The 13,093-nt window shown below is 35.0% G+C and overlaps 1 long non-coding RNA gene across 1 annotated transcript in view; it reads right to left on the minus strand.

Annotated features, from left to right (window-relative positions):
- Positions 1 to 12,810, minus strand: part of LOC140683766 (uncharacterized) — a 38,202-nt gene extending 25,392 nt beyond the window's left edge. The window contains exons 1-3 of the long non-coding RNA XR_012055193.1: positions 12,634 to 12,810; positions 12,089 to 12,140; positions 10,741 to 10,835 (exon numbers count right to left, since the gene is read on the minus strand). This is a non-coding gene — a long non-coding RNA (uncharacterized lncRNA). The remainder of the gene's footprint in view (positions 1 to 10,740; positions 10,836 to 12,088; positions 12,141 to 12,633) is intronic.
- Positions 12,811 to 13,093: the final 283 nt, after the last annotated feature.

A 13,093-nucleotide genomic window follows, 5' to 3' on the forward strand; every position in this document is an offset into this window, starting at 1 on the left:
TTCGCACTTTGGAAAAAATGCATTTTGGAAGTATTATCTACCTGAAGAAAGGATACAAACCAAATACTTTCATTTTATTGTTTTAATTTTAGTTAGACCAAAGTGTGAAATGATAAAACTAGCAGCTCTTTCAGAAATGACATATTCAAGCTGTCATTTCTTTATTATAGCAGAAGGAGCTATGGCCTCATTTTGGCTCCCACTGCTGGATCCAGGCTTGCTCAAAAATGCTGAACTTTCTCAGTGAGCTGCCAACAGTTTGCCCAACATCTGGGATGTATTCAGAAAACCATATTTGCTGTCAGTAAAACCTCTTGAAAATCAAGGAAAAAAAGAAGAAAATGTTGAATGCTCCTAAAAATATTTTTTCAGGCATTGAGGGAGTCCTATGATGAAAATGGTCAATTTTATGTTTATCTTAATGTCAGGAGACATAACAACATGTATTAGCTACCATGGGACAGTAGCAAGGTGGGATTAAAATTCCCAAAACACCTTTTCTCTCAAGTTCTCCAGTAGATTTGTGTCTCTATAAGTCAATATATATATTTATATACATAATATATATAAATATATAATTGCCTAAGGGAGAGTTAATGCATTCAAGTCCACATGCAAGGAAACTGATAATGAAATGGCCAGAAAAAAAATTCAGGTAGAAATTGAATGTAAATGACTTATCACTGGTGAAGAGCAGCCTACTGCAGTGTTCCTTCTGAACAGCTTTATAATGGAGCTTCATAAATGTGTGTAGGGAATTATGTAATGTAACTGTCACTATCACAAATGTGGTGTTAGCCTCAATCCTGGTGTCATAAACATTTTAAGGGGTAGATTTGGGTCTAGTTCTAGAAAGAATGTGGTAATATGTGTGTTTGGATTTCTGCAGGGTTTTTTCCCATGTGAGCGGGTTTTTTTTTGTTTGTTTGTTTGTTTGTTTTGTTTTTTTTTTTTCCAATTGGACTCAGTGATCTTAAAAGTCTTTTTCAAACTCAGTGATTCTCTTTGATTGTAAACCACTTCAGGAAGGGAGGTAGTGGCTGTGTCCTACTCTGCCTATGCTACACTCAAAGAGGGGTGCATGTGCTGCTCCTCTCACTGCTGGGTGAAGGCTCTGTGCATCCAGGGCCTTGGGGACGCGAGGGGCCTCCCAGCATTAACAATCTTGGCTCTCAGGCTGCCACATCTGACCAGCTCTGCACCATCCATCAACAAAAAAGGACAATCAAAAGACAGTCTACCTCTCCAGGGCTTACTGATCAGATCTTCATCCCTGCAGTGGCAAAATTTAGCAGCCTACAATACTAAGAAACCCTGAACTAGCTCTTCTTATATTAGCATTGAAAATGGTTTTAAAACATTCTTTGTGAATCATTCATTATAGTAGGCTGAAATAAAATATTGCCTTCCTTATTCTGTTTCTGGAGTGAATTATATAATGTAATTGATTACCTAAGATGTATTTAAATACTGGTTCTGGATGTGGTGGAACTAACTTTCCTCATAGCAGCCCATAATAATAAATAAAAAATTACAAATAAACTGCTTTTATCTCAGCTCCTGAGATTTTCCATCATAGTTTCTTCCTGCGTCACACTGAGAAGGGGGAATGAGAAAGACACTGGGTGGGGGTCTGACAGCCAGCCTAGGTCAACCTCCCTTGCTCTAGAGTTTAACAACTACAGAAAACTTTCAAGTGACATACGGCTGCTCCATATGCTGTATACGTTAAAAACTTGATGCACTTCTCTCTTTTCTGCCTGCTCTTATTTTAACTCTGTGTGAAAATTCTGTCACTTGCTTTTTTGGATCATGCCTACAAAAAAATTTATGGGTCATTAAGAAAATTTTATAATTACAGAAAATCTGCAGTCCATGATTGCTGATAAAAGCACAATTGAATGTCCATTCATTAATTTAGAAACCATCAATAAAAATAGACATTTACAATGGAAAGAAGATAGATAAGCAGAGGTAACATTTAGCTATTAAATTTCAGAAGACCAAGAGAATTTATGAGGTTTCATTGAATACTTTATAGTAAAAATGAAGATTCATTTTCCTTTTGATTCTTTACTCACATCTTATCATTATTTTTATTGGATTTATGGTTATATATTTGATTATTTGTTTTATTTATGTTTCAAAAGATAATCATCATTCTATGTTTTAAAATTTATAAATCAGTTTTAAATTAATACAATAAAATTGTAAAGATGTATGTCTACTCAAATGTTTCTCAGTATTAAAAAATACTTGCTTAAAATCCATAGAATCTCATATATACATTTAAAAAGGAATTGGGAGCCTAAAGGAAAAAAACTGGGAGACTGAAAACTTCTATTTATCTTGAGGCATCCAAAATACACAGAGAACTCCTTTTGACCCCTGGTCCCCAATTAAGAAGTGATTCAGTTTGCAAATTAGTCTTTGGGCACTCAGGTAACTCAGGAAGACAGAAAATTTCACTTTTACACATAAGTACAGTAGGTTAAGAGTAGCTTCTTACAGGTCACAATCAACTCTAGCAGAGCTGTTGTGTATGTTGGGCTGTTCATAATTATGCTTTAGTTAAAATGTTGTTATTTTTTTTCCTTGACTAGGTAACAGTAAAATTTCTATGTAGTAAGATTTTTATGGTAGGTGCAAAGTAGATAAGAACAATAATTTCCCATTACACAGAAATGCTGCTAAAGTGGAGGAAACATTACCTTTAATTCATCTCTGAACTTCCAGCACAGACTTCAACTGCAGTTGTCTTTGGAAGTCAAGCAGTCAAAGTCTGACCTTCACTCACACTGATAAAATTAACTTTATTGCTTTTAGTCTGCTGATGGCAGATGTTAAGAAAAATGCATTTACATTGCAAGTCTGAGTCCTATTGTATTTTCCAGGATAACAAGTGAAAGGCTTTCAACCTTTCCTAGGCCACTGCTGCAACAAGTAAACAACCTGTAAAGCTTCAGAGAACCTTGTGAAACTTCTTTTTTCTTCCTCTGGCCCCTGACTAAGAGGTGGACCTCAGCCAGTGTGCTGCTCCACAGGCTGCTGAAAGCCTCAGATGAAACTTTATCTTCACAGAGACCTACACTGCACTGGCCACTGGCAGCTGGAAAGGAAGCCTTCAGGAGCAGGTCACACCTCAGCATCTCATTCCAGCTTCCTGTTTCCAGCAGGAGAGTGGGGGTCATTTAAAAGTAACTAATCTGCTACCTATTTTCAACTGAACTGCAATTAGAAATGCAGGCACATTGTAATGTCTGTCAGACAGACTGAGCACCTCTTAATTTTCCAACTCTTTAGTTTGTCAGAGCAGACTACCTTCAGGAGTGTGGGAAATGGGCACCTAGGGACCTTGCTGCAATTTGTTTTTACAGGTCAATATTTTGGGACAGGTTCTCTTACAATGTTAGGCTGCAAAATAAGACAGGAGGTAAACCCAAAGATTTTTGATATTGCTTTTTACAGTAAACCACATGCACCATCTGTTAACACACATTTTCAGTTGTTGCAGTTCATGTAATTGTGATTAATTTGTTGTATAAATTATTAATGTAGTAATCAGTGCACAATACTAAAAACATCTAACTATTAACTCCTGTTTTCTATATCTGCACAATTATTATTGTTTTCTGGGATTTACATTAACATAAAAATTTAATAATTTTTGATTTTTTTCTAATTAATAATTACTGTGCTGTTATTCAGGAGTAATTTGAGATGTACAGGCTACGTTTTAGTTCATACTTTCGTGGTGTTTGCTTTATTTTATTACTGGAGAATAAGATACCTGGTGATCAGAACTGGTTTCAGACTGGACCAAGATAATGGCTTAACAGTCAAAACAAAAAGTCTCCAGTAAACAAAAAAAAACAGATAATTGATTTTTTTTAATACGTATGTGATACAAAATTCAATTGAAATGCAATGATAAATTGTGGTTTTCTTCTAGAAATAGATGACCAAACTTAGAGCTGCTTTGAAAATATGTGTATACTTGTAAGCCAAATGTGATCCAGTTTCAGCAATAAAATGCATTTTTCATCTGCGACTGTTGTAGAGTCCAGTAGGAAGCAGTAGCATAATCTGGACTCACAAAAATAACCAATATCCTCCTTTAGTCATAGCTTGGAGCAAAAGGATCTGTGAGTGCTTCAGAGCACTGTGCTATGGTTCTGTTGGATTTTGTGACTTGACTCCTACTGACCCCAGCCGGATTTGCCAAGTTGGGATTGGGAAGGTAAGAATGTCTGACAATACTTTTTCTTTATCTGAAAATAAAAACAAGTCTTCCTGGTTGTCTGTACAGCATTGTAGAACATTATATAAAGAAGGATGCACATGGCAATTATGATAATTCCCTTCTTCCTTCAAACATTTTTCTGAATCGCTTCTTAGACAATGTGATCTTCCAGCAAAGTGCCCTTATTTCCAGAATCATCCAAATGTCCTTTGAGAAAAATTAAAAACCACAATAAAATAAAATTACAACCATTTTTTGTTGTATCTAGACTGTAAATATGAAGACATTTTCATCTAAATGTCATGACTGACCTTCACAAAGAACATGTTGTGCTTAACATGACAACACTTTATTTTATTCTAGTGTCTGAAAACAGAAAGTGTATAGAAGAGCACATTTTCAAGCTTTCCATTTAATAAAGACAAAAAAAGTTTTTACCCAGTAGCAATTTAAAGTATAAGAAAAATAAAGCTGTGCACTTGCACAGAAGATACTTCCTGGTTCGGCACCAGCAATTTCAAGGACAAGTTTGAGTTGAATATCAAAATTGTATATACTAGCATGGATGGAGACTGTTAAAAAATGAATATTGAGTTGTTATTAAGTTTTTATGAATTTATTAGATTGTGCAGCTTGATAATATTTCCTCACATGCTCATAGAAAAAAGTGTGAATAGAAGTTTTACTACAGTGCTGACAGTTTGTAGCAGATTTTGTGATAAAAATATCATTTCATTTACCAAGTACAAGTAGGATTTTAGAGATTATATTCATTAGTTCCTCTGCAATATTCAGACCAGCCTGTTTAGTTCCCAATATATGCACATATCTTGCTGGCATTCAACAAAAATAGAAACTGCAATAGCAAGTTATGTCAGCAATTACACATGCAGAATGCATCTAGAAGTTTAGTCTTCTAACTGCTTTCCAACTCCAACTCTAAACCTAAGTAACTAAAATTACCTTTCCATGCTGTATGCCTGTTTCCATCTTTCAGCCAAGTATCTCTGACTTGCACTACTATACATTTAAATGGGGTTTCCAGCCAGAAGAAAGAATTTTTATTTATTCTACCAGATGTAGGCAATAAAGCGTACATCACACTAGTGTAAACACAGAGGTTAATTCCTTAGAATTTTTTTTTTTTAGTGCATTGTGTTGGAAGTTACGTATTTCTATAATCCACTATGTGTGGTATTTCATAACCAATTTCACTCAAATTTCATACAGTTTCCATCACAAGGGAACATGACAATATTTAAAATGGACCATTTTACAAAGTATTTGTTTCCACAAGAATTCCTGCAATGGAGCTTTCATTTGTCCATGGCTGTCATCCCTAATGATTTTATTATATCTTTTGTGGATATTTGGTGCTATTCTTTGAAAGTTTCAGGTCTTTAAATACATCGTTATATATGACTTTTGACTTTCTTTTAAAAAGTTGAGTCTTAAGTATTCCAAATTTACAAGAGCAGTGAAGTGTATGGTGGGATCAGATCTCCAGTACTTCCCTGGGACAGTGAGCTCCCACTGTGAAGTGCCACTTCACAATCTTGTCTTCCTTCTCCTTGTTTTTCATATGCAACGTTTAATACCCCTGTCTAAAGCCAGGGAGAACAAGACAAAATCTCATGGAAGTAGCTGAGATGGATAAAGATGATGACATTTCAGATTCAAGTGATACTTCAGAAGGAAGAGCAATGAGAAACTATAAATGATTATTGCAAAGTAAGTTGGAATGTGGGCTGATATTAGGAGTCTGGCAGAGCCAAGTCTGAACAAGAGGACAGCTTTAGCCAACACAGGATTTTGACAGGTTTTTAATGAAAATAATTTTGATAACTTTGTATCATTAAGTCAATCATGATAGAATTGACAAAGACAAAACACTATTTTTTAAAAGTATTTTTCAGTAAAAGAACCCTTTATGAAGTTGGAGCTCTGTCAATAGCTGCTGGCAATTAATTTACCAACCCTTTCCTGTCTTTCATCTTTAAAACTTAACACCTGGAACTTTTATATTATTCAGCCATTCATATACTTGTACATAATGTGAAACCTAGTGGTTGTTTAGTGGCAGAAGACAGAGGAGTGAGGAGAGGAGAGTTGAAAAAGTGGCTCTTTGCCCTAAAATGGAGATACATTGAGGAAATCTAGAAGTTTCCTAGGCTTCTGGATTTATTTCATAATCTGGCTAGAAATATAGAAAACAATTTTGTGCTTCACTGCAAATGACTAGAACTGTAAGAATTTCTGGACAAGCCAGAGTTAAGCAGAGAATCTAAAAGGAATATTAAGCAAGATTACTTTATGTCATGATCATTTCAACTTCCCTGATCATGTTGAATACCATCAGACAGTTCTGTCTGTTCTCTGAAATTATAAAATTTCATAGCACAAGTACTTATTTATAGGGAAAAAAAGCAATGCATTTTTATGTGAAACTAGAATTTGCAATGCCTTACATTTCACTTATGAAACATTGAACTGAGTGCTTGTGGATGGTGCTATTATTTCTTGCAAATGCGTGAGATTTTTTTTTTTTGAAAGCTGAAATTGGAAAGTTTTATTATTATTTATGATTAGTGAAAGAAGGAACATCCTTAAATTGATTCTGTTTAAGTATCTGACAGGTAATTCTAACAACAAATTTGAAACTGTCAGTATACAAATAATTGTATAAATTTCTTTCTTTTGACAGTAGCTTGGACAAACAATAAAAATAACTTTCCTGAAACTGAATCTGGTCTTTTGTGAAATAAATATATTAATTGTAATAGAATGATATAGCAACTTAAATTTTACTTCAGGAATAAATGAATCCCATAGTTCTGAACTTAGTTGGGCCTTCAAGTCCCACAGGACATAAGGGTAGAAAACACTCCTTATTTCTAACAGTATAAAAACTAGGGATCATGAAAAGACATCATCTCTGAGCAGGTTGAAACAAGCAAACAAGAAATAAATGAAAACTCTGCCAAGCAGCATTCCAGATGTCAAAAGTGCAAATCAGTTCAAAAAAGCAATATGACAAAGTCGTGTAAGAGATACAAATTGAGACTTAAACAAACCAAAATATCTCTGGCTCCAGAAATCCCTAGACAGTCTGCTGAAAGCTGGGAGAACAGAGTGGAAAAAAACTCAGGATAAGCCTGTATCTTAAAGCTTGCCTGGTTCTCACAAGCTCTGTCCTTTCAGCTGTCGCTTCCTTTGTCAAAGACCATCCAGCAAACAGACCCTTGGTCTGGCTCAGTGTGCTCTTCCTATTTTCTTGTAACTTATGCAGCCCCCCAGAACCAAGTGAGTCTCCTATTTACTCATTTGATCTAGACATGAAGATTTGTTGACACAGATGTGTTTTATTTCCACAGTGGAGTTGATGAGTGGATTCTTGACTCTTACAGATAGATGTGGGGGCTCTAAATTATTACCAAGTTAGTGAACCATTTGTTATAATTTGCTTATAAGTACACCAAAGAAACAGCCTAGCTAAGAGGGAAGCTATAATTAAAGCTTAACTTTTCTTTGCCATCTCACACACTGAGGATCTTAAGGCTTCTGTCATTACAGTCAGCAGAGAAAGAATTTACAAATTACCATTAAATGACTGGTAGGCTCAGACTTGAGAGAGGACTAAAGAGACAGAAGATGTTAAGAAGATATGCATACTGAATGAAAGTTCTATTTACAACGTCTCCTTTACACGTGGGCATACCTTCTGACATGTCCTCTAGCTATTGAGACCTTTTTCTATAAATAAGACAGGCTGCCAGGGTATTCCAATGCTCTACACTGCAGCAAGTTATTTGTGTCTTTCTGAATCTACATGCTCCATTATTTCTCGTGCATGTACTTAAGTTTGCCCCAAGGAAAATTTCATCTCCGATTTCTTCTGCAGTATTGCAATGATTTAGGGGTCAGGAATTGACATTAAATAAGTAAATTTGTAAAATTAACTAACTTAGGCCATTTCTTGTAAGAATTACTCTGTTTTTCCCTACAGAAGCTGCATCTTAAATGCTGCTTAATTATCTGCTTAAGTCCATCACTGAAAATTTTGTATGTTAAGAAACAGTTTATATTTATCAATAATTAATATGGCATGGGAGTCTTAATTTTTAAATAGTTGAATTTTATTTTTTGTTTTCATGTAAATGGTCATTTGCAAAGTCAAAGCTTATACTTAATTGATGTGGAGATACTTAGTGTTCTTTCAGATTCAAGGCAAGAATCAGAAAACACAAGAATGAAAGAAGAATTTCCCATTTTGTCTGGGAAATCTTTCAATTAAAAATACAATTTTGTCAAACATGAGTTTAAAATATTTTCTGTAGTGATTTTTGCTGCGTCTGGTTGGGATGGAATTAACTTTCCTCATAGCAGCCCACCCTGTGGGAAAGGGGACTGAATAGAGCTGCTGGATGAGAATTTAGCTTTTGGCAAAGTTAATCCAATTCAGTGTGACTTAGTTTTATTTCCATCAGTTAACTGATAACTGCTCTCCTTTTTATCTAATCCAACAATAGTGATCAGCTGAAAATAAACTGATTTCTTTTTCTCACTCTCATCAATGTTCTTTTTATCTACTACTTCATAGCCCTATTTAAATCCTATTAATTCTGTAGATCTTTGCCTTCTGATACTATAGCTGCTGCTCTATACAGTATGAACAAAAGAAGCAAAGCCTGTGATACACACCTTTCAATGTCATACATAAATGAGATTTATCTTGGGAAAACAAATAAAAAACCCTAGAATAGGTTTCTAGAATAGAAATAGTTATAATATTTCTATTATAGAATAGCTATATTATATTGAAAAATATAATGAAAACAGCGTGCCATACTTTAAAATAATTATTTTTAAAAGTATATACTTTGTGCCTACTCACTTCCTTCTGCTTTCCTCTCTTTTTAACAGTAAATACAATATATTGAAGGATATCCACAATACAGTTTTTTACTTAAATTTTTTAAGCTTCTTCAGATTTGAAATGAGTCCTAGTTTTTACTTTCCATTGCTTTAAGCTAGCTCTTCAAATTATAAATAAACATATTCTAGAAAGAGTAACTGAGTATCAATTTTATCAGATGATTTCTCTTATTTCCCATGAATAAACAGAATTTGATATCACGGAGTAGTCCAGACCCTTTTCTTGATAAATGTAAAAAAAACCCCTCAAAATCAAAAGCAAAACAAAAATTAATGAACAAAAAACCCCAAACAAAACAAGTGAAAAAATACAAACAACCCCCTCCCTCACCAAACCCCAAACTGTTATAAAAAGACTCAGTGAAAACATGAACAGTCTCTGGGGAATAAAAAGACATCTGGAAAAATCTCTTTATGACATTAAAGCTCAGTGAAAATTACAGCATATATGACACACTTGGTCCTATTAATTAGATATGACTCATTTTTAGAGGTTTGGTTCTGTGCCCTAAAGTTGCTTCCTCCTCACTGCTAAGGGGCGCCCAGGACAAGAATCTCAGATATAAATATATGCCCTGGGGAGAGGGAGCTTGCTGCATACCCTGTGTAAATACATTACCTTTGCAAACGCACCAGCATCTCATTGTTTTAATGGCAAGAAAATGCTAACTCTAAATTCATTTATTGCTTGTTTATATTCATTAATTCTAAGATGGTGCTCTCCCTGGGCAGTATCTGGTGAAGAACTCTGATACTGTATATTAAGAAAGTCTTGGCTGTATCATTTGAGAATTTCATAGTTCCTTGTGGAATTTTTTTCCTGTAACATTATAACATCAAAATACACCTATGCTAGGATTCCAGAATGGTGATTTTATTTTATTTTTTTCTTCCAAACTAAATTTTGACAAAGAAGATTATGTTTTATTGCTGTAATTTTTTAGGATTGAACTTGTTTTAGTAATTTGAAAAAACTATCTAAGTTTGGTTTCTGACAAGCAGAGATTGAACTGAAACAATATTTACAACTGTCAGTAGGAACTCACCTACTCAATAAGATATTTTATTTATTTAAAAATATTGTAAAAGAAATATTTCTACTTCTCAGCCTTTCAAACTAGGTGAGTTAAATTTTTGACTATTAATCACAAATCAGTTATTATTATTACTCTAATAACCATCTGCTTATTGCTGTCTGTGGAAAACAGGTAGAGATAGAGATTCCAAAGCACTGATCAGTTAAATTTTTTTCTACATAATTCTACATTATAATAATTACATAGTAGATTTTCCATACTCTGAAGTAAAAACTGAAGTTTTCTATTTTGAGTTTCCGAATTATTTAAAAATGAATAAAACATGAGTTAAGAGGTTCTCACAATGAGACTGGGGAGATAAAGTTGCAGAATCATACTAAAAACAGTATAATAAAAGATATACTGTAACTGCTTGACAGGGAGGCAAGATTTTCATGTTTTAACAGGGGACATTGTAGTTCTACCTTCCAGGCTCTGAAAGTAGACCAGTGCCAAAATGGTCTACACAAAAAACACAAAACTTACCCCAAGATAGCACTTTAGTGGACTCTTCAGGGAGTTTCATGGTTCATTTTTCGATTCAGATGAGGTCTGAGAGAAGGCAGGCTGAGTACAGTCATCTGGAGCAGAAAGAAACAGCTAATCGGCAGCTCAGAAGAGGAGGTACAAGGACAAAGGCCCAGAAGAATGAGCAAACAAAATAAGGCAATAGCAGGGGAAGGAACTTGGTTAAGAAAGGTAAAACAGAGGACCACAGAGACAGAGCAAGGGCAAAAGAGCCTGGTGACAGCAGCAATAGCACCGAGCCTGGACTGCTGCCAGACATCTTTAATCACCACCTTTCAATAACAAATATGTTGGAAAACTCTCAGTACTGTTGTGTCTTCCAGTTTATAGTAACTGCCCCATGTAGGGGTTACTAATGGTGCCAGGAGTAGGTAGGTCGTCTTGTAGGCTTCTGAATTCTGGTTCTGAAAGATTTGTCTCTCAAAATATCACCGCTCAGCTCCAGAGGAGAAGATTTCTTCTCCTTTTAAAATTTTTTTTCCTGCCTCAGCAACAGTGGCTGTTTTTCATGTTTTTAAAAGCTAATTATAATTGATACATGTGGAGTGCTGCGCTTGCAAGGTCAATTACTCAGAAGTTAGAAAAATGTCAGAATTAAGGTTGCCTATACAGCCTTAATTAGTCTGTCTTAGATGTAAGAATTACCATCTATAATTACATTAGCTAATTTTTTTCTTAGCATTTTCTCCTCATTCAGTTCACAGACTGCCAATCAAGTTTTATAATGAAAGAGATTGTCAACTGTAGGATACCCATGCATTTTTTTTTTCCAGTAAATGAAGATAAACAGCTAATAAAGCAGGAGCTATATGTAAGAAGATTTAATAATTGTGATTGCTGGACACTTCCCAAAGAAACTGGACTTCATCACAGTGTTCCACTGTGATTCTGGACAAGTCACACTCATGCAGTATGGGCTTTTCATCTCTTCTGTGTCTGGTTTCTCTAATCTGGAGCTAGAGAACAGCAAAATACAATGTGATCATGTAGAGGCTGTTCTCATAATGCATAAATGTACAGTCAAATCTGAGTTACATTTGAAACCTTAATTCTGGTATTTATCAGTCTTGCAATACTCATCTGGAAATATTTTCATTAAGTGCTTCTTCTTCAGTGCTTTGCTTTTGTGTTTCTTAAAAGTTAGTGTGACTGGGCTATACAGACCTTGGCACCAATCTTGATTTTTGCCATCCTGACAAAAGAGTCTAGACTTAAAACATTTTGAAACATGACTATGCGTTTGACATTTTGATTGGGTTTAAGTCAGGGTTGTGAGCAGAGGTGGTTAATTCGTAAATTTCCTTACCCTTCTTTCTCTTCTTTGGCCAATTCCTATATTTCCTTATCCTTCTTCCTTTCTGTAAAAATGCAGATTTATTGCCATAATAACAATAAAATTAATGCAAATTGTCTAAATTATCTGTTAGTTTTAACTATCTAGCCATGAAAGTCACAAAGTTTTAGAAAACGCAGACATGATAAATCAAACCTGACATGATTTATGTACAGTTGCTTTTGCTGTGTGATGAAGAACCTTGGCTAATATATTCCAGACTAATTTCTCTTCATAATAAAATACCAATGCTTTTGTTTCACCAAAGTAAACAGTGTGGGGAGGGGCAGAGTGTGTCCTGCATCATGTCCTTCACCACTGGGGCATTCCTTTGGAAAAGTATTGCTGAGGATGTGTTGAGATGCTTCACATCATATCAATTGCTAAAGTTCTCTCTTGCTCTGTCTTCCGGCTCTCTAATGTGCTCCTCTAAGAAGGCATGCAACTCCTGATAGTAGCATGACAAGAATGCTGTCTCTCATGGGTTTCTATAACATCAATGGTTGGTGAATGCTCACCTTGGGTTGCCAGAACTGGCAGGAGAAAATCTGTGTGAATGTCTCCAGGGTGGAGGATTCATGTACAGCTCTCACTCGGGGTGCCTGAACAAGGGAGCACGCAGAACCCATCTGCTTTGTCTTTCGGCTCAGCTCTCTTTTGGAAGAATTGCAGTGAATTTTTGGCAGCAGACACAGGAACAGTACCTATAAGAGATTCAGAATCTGGGGTTAGAATAAAAAGATATTAGTAGTCATATCAAAAGCCTTCCTTATTACAATAAATATGGTTTTTTTACTGTTTTTTTATCTCGTGATCTCAGAATACTTTACAAAATATTTTAAACCATATTTTCTTTAGTGTTTTGTCCAGTTTATATTTAATGTTAATGTTCAAGAATATGTTACAATTTCAGTATGCTTAGAAAGCCCCAAGACAGAGAAAATCAAGGAGTATCTGCTTGTCATATAAAACTTAATG

This window comes from Taeniopygia guttata, chromosome 1, assembly GCF_048771995.1.
Source record: "Taeniopygia guttata chromosome 1, bTaeGut7.mat, whole genome shotgun sequence".
NCBI classification, from domain to species: Eukaryota; Metazoa; Chordata; class Aves; order Passeriformes; family Estrildidae; genus Taeniopygia; species Taeniopygia guttata.